Source organism: Rhinolophus hipposideros (assembly GCF_964194185.1).
Source record: "Rhinolophus hipposideros genome assembly, chromosome: 4".
Taxonomy (NCBI): domain Eukaryota; kingdom Metazoa; phylum Chordata; class Mammalia; order Chiroptera; family Rhinolophidae; genus Rhinolophus; species Rhinolophus hipposideros.
Window position 1 is genome coordinate 57,160,677 of NC_138050.1, and position 16,760 is coordinate 57,177,436.

Genomic DNA, 16,760 nt, shown 5'->3' on the forward strand with positions numbered 1-16,760 from the left:
ATACATATTTAATGGACAAAGGTTATTTTATAAAATCTACTATTTTATCATAATATTCCAATACTAGTATGAATTGAAGGAGCTCTTTGCTCTTACACAGAATGGCCAATGATGCTGTGATTTTAGATTTGCTGTCTCCTGCTGCTCTTCCTTCTCCTTTTTCATGTTCTCTCTTCTTCTTTTCTACTTGGGACTAATACTGTCTAACACTGTCTCATAGTGGCTTTATAGTTCCAGATATTTTCCTCAATATTTACTAGAAAATTGAGGGGGCTTTCATAGTTTTAAAATAAATAGTGTTGGTCTTATCCACAATTCTAAGCCAATGCCCCTTCCTGAGGAACTGAAGGTAACTCTATTTGTTCTACTTTGAAGAAGACACAATCAATGACTGTTATTTTTGCCAGTTTACATTTTTCCTAGTTCTATTATGAGAACTTATGAGTACATGGCTTTGTTTTGGATGGTAGACATTTGTGAATATGTTTCTTGGTAGCTACGTGAAGGAAAGAGCTTCTGGATTTTTTTTTTTTTTTAAATGCAGGTGAAAAAGAAAAAACAGTTCAAAACATCAAAAATTCGGACATTAGTATTGTTTCTTTACACCAGCAAAACCATGCTTGCCATGGATAGTCTGTGCCAATGAATGCTTATTTATTTTATAGAGGCATTGGTGAGGGATCTGCCAAAATTTCCTGGACACTGAGTTTCAGGCAGCACAGTGAAGCAGTTAAATGGGATGAAAAAAGACCTCCAAACTCTATAGTGATAAATTGCAACTAGGTGGACTAGGGCCCCTGCAGGGCAACCAAGATGGAGGGAGAGACTAAAGAAAAATATAACACTTTCTGTCACAGTTGTGCATCATCAAGAAATTAAAAGGCTATTATCGTGAAACTTTATTCCTAAATAGCTTTTAAAATCCAATAATTTGTTTTCCTTTTGTCAACTGCTAGTGTTAGCCATGGTACACAGCTACATGATGTTCCGTTAAATGGTTCTTTTGCATAAACAAAATTGGGAAATAGTTCTTAGTTGTTCTTTCCTCAATGGAACTTTTCAAAAGGGTGCTGTGTGTAATTATCTTGTAATTTCTAATTGCAGGTCATTAGAGCCTCAAATTAGGATTTGTACAGTGAACCCTAGCTATTTCAATGTAAGTACTTAATACACAAAAAAGCAGGTCGTTTCAATGTGCAAAGGGACAAAGTTTATGCTTCGATCCAAAACTCTCTGAGGTTTGACATAGTTTGGGGTTGGTTGGTCAGTGAGATTCAGAAGACGAGAGAATTGAAATGAGTGAAACCTGGTAAATGCTGCCTTAAGCCTTTAAGGGCTGAGAGTCAAAGAGAAAACAGTTCCATAGCACAAATCCGCTAAATCTGAAACTGAAAACAACAAAGCAACAAGAAAAACAAACGATGAAACAAAAACTCAAACACAGACAATAGTTTAGTGGTTACCAGAAGGTAAGCGGGGAGGGCGGTGGTAAATGAGAATAAAAAGGATCAAATATATGGTGATGGAAGGGGAACTGACTCTCGGTGGTGAACACACAACATGATATATAGATGATGTATTACAGAATTGTACACCTGAAACCAAGTAACTTTACTAACAATTGTCACCCCGATAAACTTTAATTAGAAAACAAAACAAAACAAAACAAAACAAAAACTACTAAATCTTTAGGCTTGAAATTCCTTTCAAACCATTGATAAGAGTGATTTGTAACTAGGAGACCAGATCATGAGAAAATAATCTTTAAAGGTTTTATAAAGGCTGGTGATATAAATGTCTGTGTTAGAAAATAATTTTAGGGAAATATTTTCTATCTGGAATAGCAAAAATAATTTAGCTGTTGAACTTCTTCTACCTTCTTTTAATTTAAGCTATGTGAACCTTAAATTGTCCTAATTAAAATGTGTCATTAACTTTGAAATCTCAAATTGGCATAAAAAAATCTGGCATAAAATGACATTAAATATTTTCACACAGTTATAAATTATCACATTACTTCATGAAACATTGCTCATGAAAAAGCAAGATGAGCTAAGGCAATAGATTTAGTGATCTGTATGGATTTTGGAAAGTACATTATACAATTGCAAAGGGTAATTTGTATCATTTATTTTTAATTGGGAGAAAAAAATAAAACATTTCTGTAGTTTCTAGGTGCAGAAAAGACTCTAGAACCTGTGCAATTGGCAGAGGAGAGGGAATTGCATATGGGGGGAAATGCTTATTTTATGTAAATATTTAAGTTGCACTACATGTACAAGTGTAAGAGCCCCTCTCTTTTATCTCGAGGCCTTGGAACATGCTTACAGCCAGTACTAACTTGGACTACTATCTTCAGCATTTTTATTGATGATTGTGTGCTGAATAACTCTGTATACAAGGTTCTTCGAGAAACATAAAGGTAACTAAATCATGTTACATTTAACCAGGTGGTGTAGAGTATAATTGAGGGGAAAAGACATATATGTACATGAATAATATATACCTCTAAAACAATAAAGTATACATATGTCTAGTTCAGACTCTAAGGACAATAAGTATCATTAGTGTTGGGGAAGGCAGGATGAGGGAAAAGCATAAACAAAACTAGGAGTCAGGAGAGGCTGTGATGTGGCCAGAGCACAGGGTAGAAAGAGTGGGGAAAGCAGTGGGTGAGGCTAGAGGCCAGCTGGATGAACCCAGAGAGACCGTGAAAACAAGGAGGGGACAGAACATGACTGAGGTGGGGGAGGAAGGGGGCTGTAATTTGACCTGTGCCTTAGGACAACTCTGACAACAAATGCTGGGAGGCCAGACTGTAGAGACTAAAGATAGTAAAACAATCTGGAAGACTTGCTGAGGTATGATGACCAGGCTGTGGGGAAGGAAAGGAGGAAATGGAGATGGGGACAAGAAGAAGGGGACTCTGAGGTTTCTGTATTAGAGACCACATATGAATGGCCTTGGCCTGGGACACTTCTCACCCAGAGATAAAGACACACAATCTGGGCTGAGCTTTTTGCCTTGTAGGGGGATATGTTTTTCTGTTCTGGACTCAATGTGGACTCCTTTGTTCTGCTTAAGCTCATATGTCAATGACCCTCAAGCTTTTCCCCAGCTTGCTGTGTCTCAGCCCCAACGGGGAGGCGTCCTCCTGCTTCCACTGCAGCAGGAAGTGGGAGGTATCAGCTCTGGAGTGATCTGCTGGCCATAGGGAACCACCACATTGCAAGGGACTTGGTTCTGTGCACTCTCTCTGTCCTCTGCTTTAAGTAAACGCTGGACCAGTTGAACTTGGTGCTCATGTTGTCTGTTCTCAGCAACCTTAAATCCTGTGCTGATCTCTTTCCTGAGTGGCACTTACTTTCCTTGTAATCTTGCTGTGCACTTATATTGCGTTTTTCCGCAGCACAGCCAGACCCCCCGTGCGTGAGCAGTGGAACAATCGAAGGAGTGTAGTGGAAGGGATAGCATTCAGTGCCAATGGTCTAGGCAGGGGTTTCAAAACTGCGGCCTGTGGGCCAACTGTGGTCCGCAATCCATTGTTAATTGGCCTGCAGCAAATTCCAAAAATATATTTAGTTTACTTAAATAAACCAGGTGAGGCAATACGTACTTCACCTCGAGTGAGTGGCCCGGCTGTTTGTGTATTTTACCGCATATGGCCCTTGGTAAAAAACGTTGAAATAAGTTTGGACACCCCTGGGAGAGATTCATTGAGGAAGGAGGCTTTGAGTTAGACACCGAGAATGATTGCATTTTGATAAATAAATAAATACTCAGAGCTCCCTCCAAGTTACCTGTTTAGCACATAGAAATGTGTAGATAGTGGAAATCAAAGGATGCGCTCAGAGGCTGGAGTGAAGGCTTCTCTGACTGGAGTTGAGAATTTACATAGCAAAACAGTGGGTCGAAAGATTGGAAAGCACATCAGAACTGAGATGATGATGGCAGAGTTACCTTGAATTCAATCCCCTCGATCTGTAAATTACAACAGAGAAAATATATCAGGGAATCATTTCCAGAAGACAGATGCCCAATTATCACATAAAACTTTCAGTGGGCATGTAAGTTTAGATTGAGAAAATTCCCCAAGATGGATGTTAAGACACTCTAGTGATACTGAAAATGCTTAACGGCTGGTGCAGTGTGGGCCCTGACCCACCAGAGTGGGGGCAAATCAGAAGAATATCAGCCCTGCCACAGACTTGGGTAAGGTGAGGGGGTTTCCCTTAGAACTTTGAAGCTGTGGAATGATGCAAGCAATGTGCTTCTTAGAAAAATTGATAAACCACAGTGGAAGGATGACAAGAAATAAGGCATGCAATCCAGTTTGCTTGCTTTTTGCAACCATGATGTATTCAGACTCAATTAGACTTGTAGCAGCTGGAATATAAATGAAGGGAGACACATGAAGTGATTTGGAAGGTGCATTAGTGTTAGAGAGATGGGGGAGATAAAGTTCGTTCTGAGGACTGGAGCCTATTTACTGGAAAACCCATGATAGCCCTAACAGAAATAGCAATCATGTTTTAGGTATGTTCAGGTAAAGGGAAGTTAGATAAGGGTTAAAATATAGTGTCAGACAGACCTGGAATTGAATCTTAGTTTAGCTTCTTTCTAACAGTCATCCTTGGACATGTTACTAAACCATTTCAATCTTTTCATCTGTGGAATTCAAATAGAATAGTGTGTCACTTATTGTGTTATGAGGTTGTATGAGTCAGGGTTCTCCAGAGACACAGAACTAGTAGGGTGTGTGTGTGTGTGTGTGTGTGTGTGTGTGTGTGTGTGTGTATCATAGCACTATGGGAGAGGTGGTGTGTGTGTAGTTCCAGTCTGAGTCCAAAGGCTTGAGAACCAAAAGAGCAAATGGTATGAGCTCTGGTCCAAAAGCCACCAGGCTTAAAACCCAAGAAGAGCCAATGTTTCAATTCAAGTCTGAAGGTAGGAAGCACCAATGTTCCAGCTCAAGGCATGAGGAAATAACCTTCAACCTTGGGGAAGATTAACCTTTTTGTTCTATTCAGTCTTCAACTTGTTGGATGAGACCCATCCACATTAAGGAGTGCAATCTTTTTTATTCAGTCTACTGATTCAAATATTAATCTCATCTAGAAATAACCTCACAAACACACCCAGAATAATGTTTGACAAATACTCAGGCACCCCATAGAATAGTTAAGTTGATGTACAAAAATAACCATTACAGAGGCCAAGTACTACAATGTAAAAGGCTTAATGAATTATGCCGCATAGGTAATGTGTTACATATAGTAAATGCTCAATAAAGTTATTTTATTGACAATGATGTTATGTATACTGTACATCACATCCCCATGACTTATTTGTTTTATATCTGGAAATTTGGATCTCTTATTTCCCTTCACCTTTTTCCCTCTTTTTAAAATTTTTCAATTACAGTATACACTTTATATTATTTTATATTAATTTTGGGTTAACCACAGCATAGTGGTTAGTCATTTATATAATTTAAGAAATGATCCCCCTGACTAGTCTAGTACCCACGAAGGACTATATATAGTTAGTACCATGTAATTGACGCCCTCACAGCAGATGTTTTCTGCTACCTGGTCTTTCAAATTGCTGATTCAAGCCTTTACTTATCTAGTCTTCTGGTGATTCTTTTTAGTGCATTCTTCATTTCAGTTACTGTAATCTTCACTTATGACCAGTTCTTTTTTTTATGGTTTCTATGTCCTTTTTTTAATGCTTGCTATCTCTGTTGAAGTTCTCACTAAGTGCCTTGAGCATCCTTATAACCATTGTCTTGTACTCTGTCTCTGGTAGATTGCTTATCTCTATTTTGTTTATTTCTTTTTCTGGATTTTTCTTCTGTTCTTTCATTTGGGACACATTGCTTTGTTTCCTCATTTTGACTGCCTCTCTGCATCATTTTGACTGTTTCTATGTATTAGGTAGATCTACTATGTCTCCCAGTCTTTCTGGGTGGCCTTATGTATTAGGTGTCCTCTCTGGGGCTCAGTGGCGCAATCTCCCTGGTCACCTGCTCCAGGAGTGTCCCTTGTGTGGTTTTTGTGTGCCCTCCTATTATTGTTGAGCCTGATTGCTACTGGCATGTCAGTGTTTGTGATTGACTCTTAGGCTGACTAGCTTTGAGGTTTAATCATGTTCAGAGCTTAGGGGCTGCTATTTCAGGGGCTTAGACCACTGAATGGGATTTACCCCTGTTGTGCTGGAGACCCTGCTCACTCCGCCATTCATCGAGCAGGGTGGCCTGTGGGTCCTCCAGTCCCGCTCCCCACATAAGAACTCAGGACATGGTCAGACCAAAAAGGAACACCCACGAAGCCATAGGTAGGGGAGTCATACCACTATACTCTCGCTGGTGGCTGAGTTGGAGACACAGGAAGCAGGAACCACACTGTTTCCAACCCTCACTGCACTGCTTGCAGGCTCAGCCCCCATCTTCTTGCTAGCCCCCATTTGTTGCTAGCGTAGCCATGGCAGTTATATCAGTGGCCTGTGGCTCACTGGTTACAGCTGGTGGCCAACTAGCGACAGCTGATGGCCATTTACTACTGAGTGAGCACCTTTCCACGTGAGGGTGAGAGCCTGGAAATTGCACTTCTGGCTCTGTCCCCACAATCCCAGTGGACTCTGTTGAGACCACCCTTTTTTGTGTCCCTTGTGGGATTAATTGCATGGTGTTTTGCTGTGGTCTGAAACCAACCTCCAAGTATGTTGGTTCTGGGGCCTCTTGTGAGGGGCTCTGATGCAGGCCCAGGTTACCCACTACCTGTAACTGTTTGGGGACCACCTGGTAGAAGCTACAAAGCGATCTGCAGTTGTTTGCTGTCTGTGCTAAACCTGGAGCTGCGTGGGAGAGGCCATGCTATGAACCAAGGTCTTCTGCCACCAGTACTGGGACTGGTGTAGCTTCACAAAAAACCAGGACTCCCTGAGGCCTCCTACCATCTGCTGGCTCCCTTAAGATTCAGACACTACTAAAAACCTCCCGTGGTAGTCAAGTTGGGTGAGGCAGGGTCTTAGAGAGTCACTAGGGTGGGAAGAATTTACAGGTTAATGTAAATTCTGATTTGGTGCCATTGCTGAGCATGGAGCTACTCAGCAAAAGTCTCAGAGCCCACCAAGGCCAGTTGCCTCCTGCCAGGTGCCCATGAACTCTGATAGTTTTCCAGGAAAGAATGCAATGCAGGTGGGGCTGGCTGCTCGCACAGAAAGTGCCTTCAGCATTGGGGGAGTTGGGTGGGGCAGCATTTCAGTGAGTCAGCAGTTTGGAGCAGCAGAGCTCACCAGACCAATCAGATTCAGATTTGGCCTGTGGGGGAGGGCTCAGCACAGGAAAGATGGCTCTTGCTTACCTGCTGCATGGGAAGAGTACCTCACACAGGTCCTCCAGTCTTCCCCCTGAGGCCACACACCCCCTGTAGGTCTCTGATGCCTCCAGAGTCACCGTCCATTCGCTGGAGCCCAAGGTGAGTGCCTGAGAGCGAGTTTGTGCTCAGACCGTTTAAGAGGATCTCTGGATTTTCCTGAAGCCTTCCATCTCACTCGGATGGTTGGAATCCCCACTGTTTTTTACAGCCAGATGTTGTGGGGGCTCCTTTTCTTGGCACTAGTACTCCAGGCTGGGGAGCCTGGTGTGGGGGGTTGGGGTCCCTGGCTCCTCTGGGGGTGAGGGAAACCTCCGTGGCTAAGATATGTCTCCTGTTTCTGAACAATCAAATGGAGGTTTGGGGTCCGTTCTGTGTTTCCACCCTTCCTACAGGTCCTGATGTGGCTTCTTTATATTTTAATCATAAGACTTCTGTTCAGCTAGACTTCAGGTGATTCTCCAGGTTGATTGTTCTATAATTTAGTTGTAATTTTAATGTGTTCACAAAAGGACACAGGCACAGTGTTTATCTGTTCTGCCATCTTGTATCTCTACTTGGAAAAGACTTTTTGAGTTTCAAAGAGAATAATTTCTGGTACAAAATGGAGATTCTTTCCTTCATCTCTTTCTCCATTACTGAGTTATGCTGACTAAATTATTACAGACTCTGTAATGCTCGTTTGTAAGCCTCTTGCAGACAGATTTGTCTTTTTCAATTTACAGGTTCATGTTAAAAAACAAACAAACAAAAAAAAACAGAACAAAAAACAACAAAAAAAAACACTCTAATAAATGAGGAAAGGAATTAAGTCATAATGACAGATTCTTCTTTTAATTCTAATTTTTTAAATTAGATATATACATAAGAGTAGAGAGAGTGATATGATAAACTCGGTATTTATTTTTTAGTAATTGTTAATGTTTTAGGAAGATTTTCAAATAATTTATAGGAATGTGACCCATGGAACAGTAAATGGCTATCACCCATTCCTGTACATTTTTAGAAGTAAAAATTAATGAACATAAGTAAAGTGCCATCTCAGTCATGGAAAGCTGAAATGATTGGTAAGAACCCTATTTTTAGAGACATTCATCTCCCCAACAAAGCCCAATTATTTCTGGAAAGGGTTTGGATGTCATTTAAGAGAACTAATTAATTTATAGTTCTTGTTTAGACAGTCAGCTCGTAAACACACTCTATAGAAGAGTGTGGGCCTGATTCTCTCTATTTCTTACCTTAATAGTTACACTTCACATTTTCCCATTCAAGTCTTCTGTGAGCATATGTTGTGACTTGATTTTATTTATATGCAATTATTCAGAGAGGAAGGTGAGGGAGAAAAAACTGACAGCATGATATCTTCAAGTGCCCCATGCTCCCTAAGGGTGCTCCATTTCCTACTAAGGACTTTTTTTTTTTTAATTGTCACCCCCTATAGAACTTCAGAATATTTCCCTCTCTAAGGGTTTATGGAAGCCTGACTTCTCCGTTGCAGGTCACAGAATCAGACATTTCAAAAGGGAACTATGTTTCAGGAGTAATACGTGCTTTGCAGGTAAAGCAAACATAGTCACTATAAAACTTGCATCTGGGCAAAAAGTCTTAAGGAAGATATGAGATATTCTTATTGTTATTCAATAATGGAAAAAAATAAGTGTAAAGAGGATACACATAATTCTAAAAAAATAACTTTTTGAAAACCAATATGCAAGAATGTGGTGTAAGTTTTTGTGGTTATACATGAAACTCAATATAGGAATTCAATTTCCAGGCTTTCCACCATAAACATCAATAACTTACATAATAATGGACTCAACTATTAGTAATAAAATGTTTGAAGTGCATCTTCTCCCACTTTATGGAAGCACTGACCTTTGCCGGAGTGAGAAGCCTTTAAACAGTTGGCCCCCATCCCTCCCTTAGACTCAATATTATGAACAACTATGCACAATTTAACGTATCCTCCATCTATAGTCCATTCTGTACTCCACTGACACAGTATTCAATTTCTTAGTAATGCATAGAAACCACTTTATTCTGCATGGCTGGAAGTTGATATTTTATGTTTGGAAATGTATTATGTGTCAAGAAGAGTGTGAATAACAAATATCTGTGTTTCTGGCCAACTGGTATTCAGATGCTCTAAAATCTGAGCAAATATCATGAGCATTAGATTGATTTATCCAAAACACAACTAAATCCAAAATTTATACCTCTGTGGCTGTAAAATGAAGCTCTGTGCTATTCATCTCTCCAGTGTTTTCTTTCTAACTAGACTTTTTATTCCAAAAAAATGGGGAGGTAGCAAATAACCACAATGGACATTCAAATAACAGATCAATATTTGTCCTGATTTAGAAGCAAAAGTACATCTATATCAGTTTGGGAAAACAGTTTCAGATAGTTTAATATTAAACAGGAAAGATCTAGGAGACATGCTGAACAGGAAGATAGTATTCTGGTAATAGAAGTGCATAGCCAGTTATTCAATGGAAAATGCATAGAATTTTTAGATAGGGGAAACTTCAGAGGTGTTCTAGTCCAAACACCAGGCATTACTTTATATTATCCTCTATCAATTGCTCAGTGAGGTAATCAAAGTCCAGAGATATTAAATATCTTGCCAAAGTGGAGCTCGATAGCTCATTATGACTACAAACCAAGCCTCCTGATACCGTTGTTTTTTACTCTATCATTTTTATTCCCACTGTTTTTTCTGTGTTAGATGATGACAAAATGAGTAACTCACATCTAGAAAAGGCTCCAATCTGAGAAAAAAAAAAAATGTTTCCAATTAAGAAACTTCTACTGAATCAAGTTTGGAGAAGTTTTGCTTGTGGTGTGTGTGTGTGTGTGTGCGTGTGTGTAACAGACTTATTAAGATGGAATTCACATGCCATACAATTCATGCATTTTAAGTGTTTTTAGTATATTCACTAAAGGTGTGCCACCATCACCACAATCAATTTTAGAACATTTTTATTCCTATACACATTAGCAATTATTCTTCATTTCCCTCCTTCCCTGCAGCCCTGGTGACAACTAATCTACTTTTTATATCTAAATAATTGACCATTCTGGAAATTTCATATATGGAATCATACAATATGTAGTCTTCTATGAGTAGTTTCTTTCACTTAATATTATGTTTTCAAGGTTGATCTATGTCATGGTATTTCATGTCAGGGAGAGGTTGACCTAGAAATGATCAGCATAGAGCCTCCTCCCCCTTTCCTTGGAATGTACTTTCTGCCCACCATTCCCAACATTTTCAAGGAAGAAACCTTGAGAGAGTAATGTGCTGTTGAGACTATCTGGACAGTGTATGTAACTGAACCCAGTTAAGGTCTCTATATAAACCTTTAAGATTCTGATTGGGTGGGTGTGGAGATCTACTCATCTTCTGGACACTCAAAGCAAACCTCATAAGTAAGTTATTTTGCTTATTAAACATGTCACCTACCAATCTGGAGTGACTTGCCTCTTTCTTTGGTTTCTCCTTGACCTTTGTGGATGGAGGCTAGTTTGCAAACCAACAGTAGTGGATCAGAAGGGTATCTTACTGTTGTTTTGATTTGTAGTTCCCTAATTACAAATGATATTAAGCATCTTTATCTGAATTTATTGATCATTTGTGTATCTTTTCTGGAGAAATGTCTATTCAGATCTTTTGCCCGCTTTTTAATTTTTTTATTAGTTGAAAGTTATGTATTCAAGATATAAGTCCTTTATTTAAATATATGATTTGCAAATATTGTCCTCTATTCTGTAGGTTGTCTTTTTATTTTCTGGATGGTGGCTTTTGAACCAAAAAGGTTTTAATTTTGATTAAGTTAATTTATCTCCATTTTTGTTGCTGTTGTCACTTGTGCATTTAGTGTCATTATTAAGATTTCTTAAACCTTCTAACCTACGAAGATTTACTCCTATATTTTCTTCTAAAAATTATAATTTTAGCTCTTACATCTCTGTCCATGATCTATTTTGAGTGAATTTTTGTTTATTCTATAAATAAGATGTCTGAATTCAGTATTTTGCATGAGACTATACAGTTATCCAAGCACCATTTATTAAATACTATTCTTTTCCATTGATTTTTTTTTTGGTACCATTGTAACAAGATCAATTGACCATCAATGTAATGGTTTAATTCTGGACTATCAGTTCTAGTCCATTAATATATAGATATAGATATAAATATATAGATATACATATACATAAACTATATATCTATATCCATATCTATGTAGATATAGATAGACATATCTATATCTAGCAATATCTATCTATCCTCTCTCTGTCTCTCTCTCTCTCTCTGTCTATCTATCTCTATCTATCTCCTTGTGCCAGAGATAGTTTTACATTTTCCTTTCTAATCTGGAAGCTTTATTTTATTTGCTTCCTAATTTCTTAGGCTAGAACCTCCAGCACAATATTAAATAGCAGTGATAAGGACAAACATCTTGTCTTGTTTCGGGTTGCAGGTGTTCAGCATTCAATCTTTCACCGTTAAGTATGATGGTAGCTGTAGGTTGTTCATAGATAATCTTTATTTGGTTTAGAAAGTTGCCTTCTATTCCTAGTTTGTTAATTTCTTTTTTTAATAAAGGGCATTGGATTTTGTTAAATGTTTTTTCTGTCCATACTGAGATTGCCTGTGGTTTTTATGTGTTATTCTATTGATAAGGAGTATGAGGTTAATTGATTTTCACATGTTACAGCAACCTGGTATTTCTAAGATAAATTCCCCTTAGCCATGATACTCTTTCATTCCTGATTTCACCCTCCCTCCCTTTTTCTCTCCTATTCTAACTAAATGTTTGTCAAACTTTTGGTTTCTTTGATTTTCTTTGTTGTTTTCTATTCTTTATTTCATTAATTTCTGCTCCAATCTTTATTATTTCTTTCCTTCTACTTGGTTTAGGTTTAGTGAACCCTTCTTTTTTCAGGGTCAAGTTTACATTATTGATTTGAGTTCTTTGTTCTTTTGAAATTTACTCATAGAACTATAAAATTTCCTCTAAATACTACGTCAGTTGTATCCTAGAAGTGTTGGTATTTCAAGTCTTCATTTTCATTCATCTGAAAGTATTTTCTAATTTATCTTATGATTTCTTCTTTGACTTATTGGTTATTTAAGAGTATGTTGTTTGATTTCCACATTTTGTGAACTTTCCAGTTTTCTTTCATTATTGCTTTCTTTCATTCCATTATGGACAACTATGCTCAATTTAACGTATCCTCCATCTAAAGTCCATTCTGCACTCTACTGACACAGTATTCAATTTCTGGTCAGAGAACATACTTTGTTTGATTTCAATTCTTTCAAATTTATTGAGGTTTTTATATGGCTCAGCATGCAAAGTTGCCTTCTATCCTGCAGAATGTTTCCTATGTACTTGAAAAGATATGTGTGTATGATTTGAGATACATTTTTATACAATGAAATGATAAAATGTATAGATGCTAAGTATACAATTCAATGGACTTTGATAAATGTACACACTTGAGTAACCACCTCCTGAATCAAGACATATCATAAACCTTGAAAAGTCCTTTGAGCCTCTTGTGGGACAAATGCATCCCCAAAAGGTAATCATCGTTCTGCTTTCTGGTACCATATTTTAGTTTTGCTTGTTTATGTGTGCTAAATACATAGACTCATAAGGCACAAATTGTGTGTAATGCCTTTTGTTACTCCACCTAATGTTTTTGAGATTTATTCATATTGGTGTGTAAATCACTATTTTATTCTTTTTATTGTTAAGAAGTTTTCATTGTATGAGCACACCGTAGCTTTCTTATCCATTTTCTTGTACATTGGCTTTAGTTTTTGCTATTATGAATAGAGCTGACATAAACGTATTTGTACATATCTTTTGTGTACACATATTTTTTATTCTTGGATAAATGTAGCAAAGAGGATTTGTGAACCAAGGTGTAGGTGTATCTTTAGATTTGTGAGGAACTACCAAACATTGTTCTGAAGTCATACTATTTTATACTCTCACAAAGAAATGTATGGAAATCCTATTTGCTCTATATCCGCACGACTTTAATGTGCTCTATATTTTTGTATTTAATTTTACCCATTGTAATAGGTGTGAAATAGTATCTCATTGTGGATGTGATGTGAATTTCCCTGGTGACTAATAATGTTGTGCATTTTATGTGATTTTTAGATGAATATTTTCTTTTTTGAAGTATCTGTTCAAGTCTTTTGCTTAATTTTTATTGTTATATTTTTGTTATTGATTTATAGTTCTTTTTATATTTTAGATGTGAATCCTGTAAACTTGTATATACACATATATTTGAGGTATTTTCTGAGTCTCTGTGGCTTGGTTTTACATTTTCCTAATTCTGATATTGATAAAAAGAGATGTTTTCTTTATTTTGATGAAGTGCAGTAGATCAAAATTTTGTTATGTTTAATGCTTTTAGTGTCTTCTTTAAGAAAATATTGCCCACCAAAAATATGTACATATTTTACTATGTTTCTTATTGAAGCTTTATACATTTAGTTTTTACATTTAAGTCAATGACCTATTTTAAATTATTTTTTTGCATTGATATTAGATAGGGTCAAGATCCATTTATTAACATAAATTTATCCAGTTGTTCTAAGGAAATACTTTTTTTCTGTTGAATATCCCTTGGTGCCTTAGTTAAAAATCAATAAAAATATGTTTTCATTTGTGTTCTGTGTCTATTCTGTTCCATTGATCTATTTCTCTATTCACTCAAAAATGCCACACTCTTTTGATTACTATAACTTTATAGTAAGTTTTAAATAAATCCTATTTGTATATATTTCAGATTTGCTCTTTGCTAAGATTTGTTTGGGCTGATATAGATCTCTTGCTCTTTCTTTCTTTTTCTTTCTTTGTTTATTTCTTTGTTTCTCTCTCTCTCTCTCTCTCTCTCTCTCTCTCTCTTTAATTAAAGTTTATTGGGGCAATTGTTAGTAAAGTTACATAGATTTCAGGTGTACAATTCTGTAATGCATCATCTGTATATCATACTGTGTATTCACCACCCAGAGTCAGTTCATTTTCCATCACCATATATTTTATACCTTTTACCCTCATCTACCACCCTTCTCCCCCCTTACACTCTGGTAATCACTAAACTATTGTCTGTGTCTGTGAGTTTTTGTTTCTTCATTTGTTTGTCTTATTTTTTTGTTGTTTTCAGTTTTATATCCCACATGTCAGTGAAATCATATGGTTCTTTTCTTTTTCTTTTTTTCTTTTTCAGAATAATAATAATCTCAAGATTCATCCATGTTGTTGAAAATGGCACTATTTCATCTTTTCTTATGGCAGAATAGTATTCCATTGTGTATATGTACCACATCTTCTTTATCCAATCATCTATTGAAGGACCCTTTGATTGTTTCTATGTCTTAGTCACTGTAAATAAAGCTGCAATGAACATCAGAGTACATATATCTTTACGGATAAATGTTTTCAGATTTTTGGGGTAGATACCCAGGAGGGGGATTGCTGGGTCATACAGTAATTCTAGTCTTAATTTTTTGAGGAACCTCCACACTGCCTTCCATAGTGGCTGCACCGATCTCTTGCTTTTCTTCATATTTTACAATAAACTTGTCATTTACATCTTTTTTAAAAAGCCAGTTGGCATTTTGATTGGAATTGTGTTCACTCTATGGATCTATTTAGGGAGAGTTGGCATTTATTAATACTGAGTCTTCAATGCATGAACATAATGTATTTCTCCATTTTTTAGTTTTTTTTTTTTTTATTTTCTGTTTCTTCATTTGTCAGTTGTGATAATTCTGTCCTTCCAGGAATCTGTCCTTTTAATCTAAGTTACACATTTAATGGCATAAAATTAGTCATAATATTCCAATATTATCATTTTAATGTCTATAGGATCTGTCATTTACCCACTTATATTACTGATATTGTTATTCATCTTTTCTGTCTTCTTTTTTTTCATCAATCTTGCTAAGAATGTCTCAATTCTTAAAATATTTTTGTTGAACTTGTATTCAGATTTGTTAATTTTCTCTTTTCCCTTGGTCCTTTGAATTCTTTGCCTCATCAGGAGGGATACCAGATTAGGGGTTTCTAAATTTCAGGGTAGGTACTCTACTTATCTGGATCTAAGAGTGGTACTCTTTATTCCCTTTGATACCACTGGTTTCTTAGCATGTTCACTTTTGCAATATTCACGTGGTAAGCTGTGTTATTTCTAAAATGTAAAATAAATAAATAAAAATAGAAAGAGAAAACTTACTACTTCATCAGGGGATGGTTTTAATTTTTTGCCTCATTGTCTCAAAGCCTGGCCCTGTGACTTGCTTTGGCTCGTAGGATACATACACAAATTTTGCAGAAGCTTTAAATGGTGTGAATTACCACATCTTTTCCTCTTCTCAAGATAGACAATGTCCCTAATAGAAGCTACTTTATCAACTTTGGCCCTGAAGTGAAGATGAGGATGAGCAGAGGTTCCCCAGGTGAACCATGATAGTGAGCTAGAGAGAAAAAAAATACCAACAATCAGTCAAATAAGAAAACAAACAAACAAAACACACACAAAAAAACCACACCCCTTTGTTGTTACTTTGGGATTGTTACCAAAGTATCATGTGACTTATTTCAACTAGTCAGAATCAGCTAATGCCGGTGAGTTCTGGAGTTTGCACAGAAATGAGATGATGTATCTTCTCACCAACTCTGTGCTAAACTTCATTTTTTAGAGCGGAACAATTTGATCTCTGAAACCACACTCTCCTGAAAATATTCCTTAGAGTTGTTGGCTCTCATCTCTCAATTCATTGAGGCTTAAATCCAAACCAAGAGCCCAGCTGAGGGTTGTATAATAAGTACTGAAACTTTTTTGTCCTTTACCACCTGCTAAAGTGAGCAATTGGGTTTGGAAAGAATGTTGCTTCTCTGGGATAATTTAGCTTTAGGTTGAAACCAAGCCTAGAAAGTTAATCTGAAAGAGATCTCTTTGTGGAAAAATTATGAATGAGTGGAAAACAAAAAAACAGAGTGTGATATGATGTGCTTCCATGAATACCACTGTGTTTTCCTGAAAACACTGTAATAAGAAAGGAAATATAAAATTAACCTTTCTATTTTGAGATCAGCAGCTTCATTTATAAAAGGTAGAGCACATATTTACTCTAAGGACAGGTTAACCACTATCTCTTTAAAGAACTAACTGGCCTCAGACGCACATTATATTAAAATAATAGTTCAGAATATGGATGTCCCGTTCACATTTTTAAAAGGCAATCACTATCTTGCTTTTTTTTAAAAAAATAAAGAAGAGTATGCAGACAAACAGAGTTTGTTGGGAAAAAGTTTTAATTACTTGCTATCCTAAATTAAATAA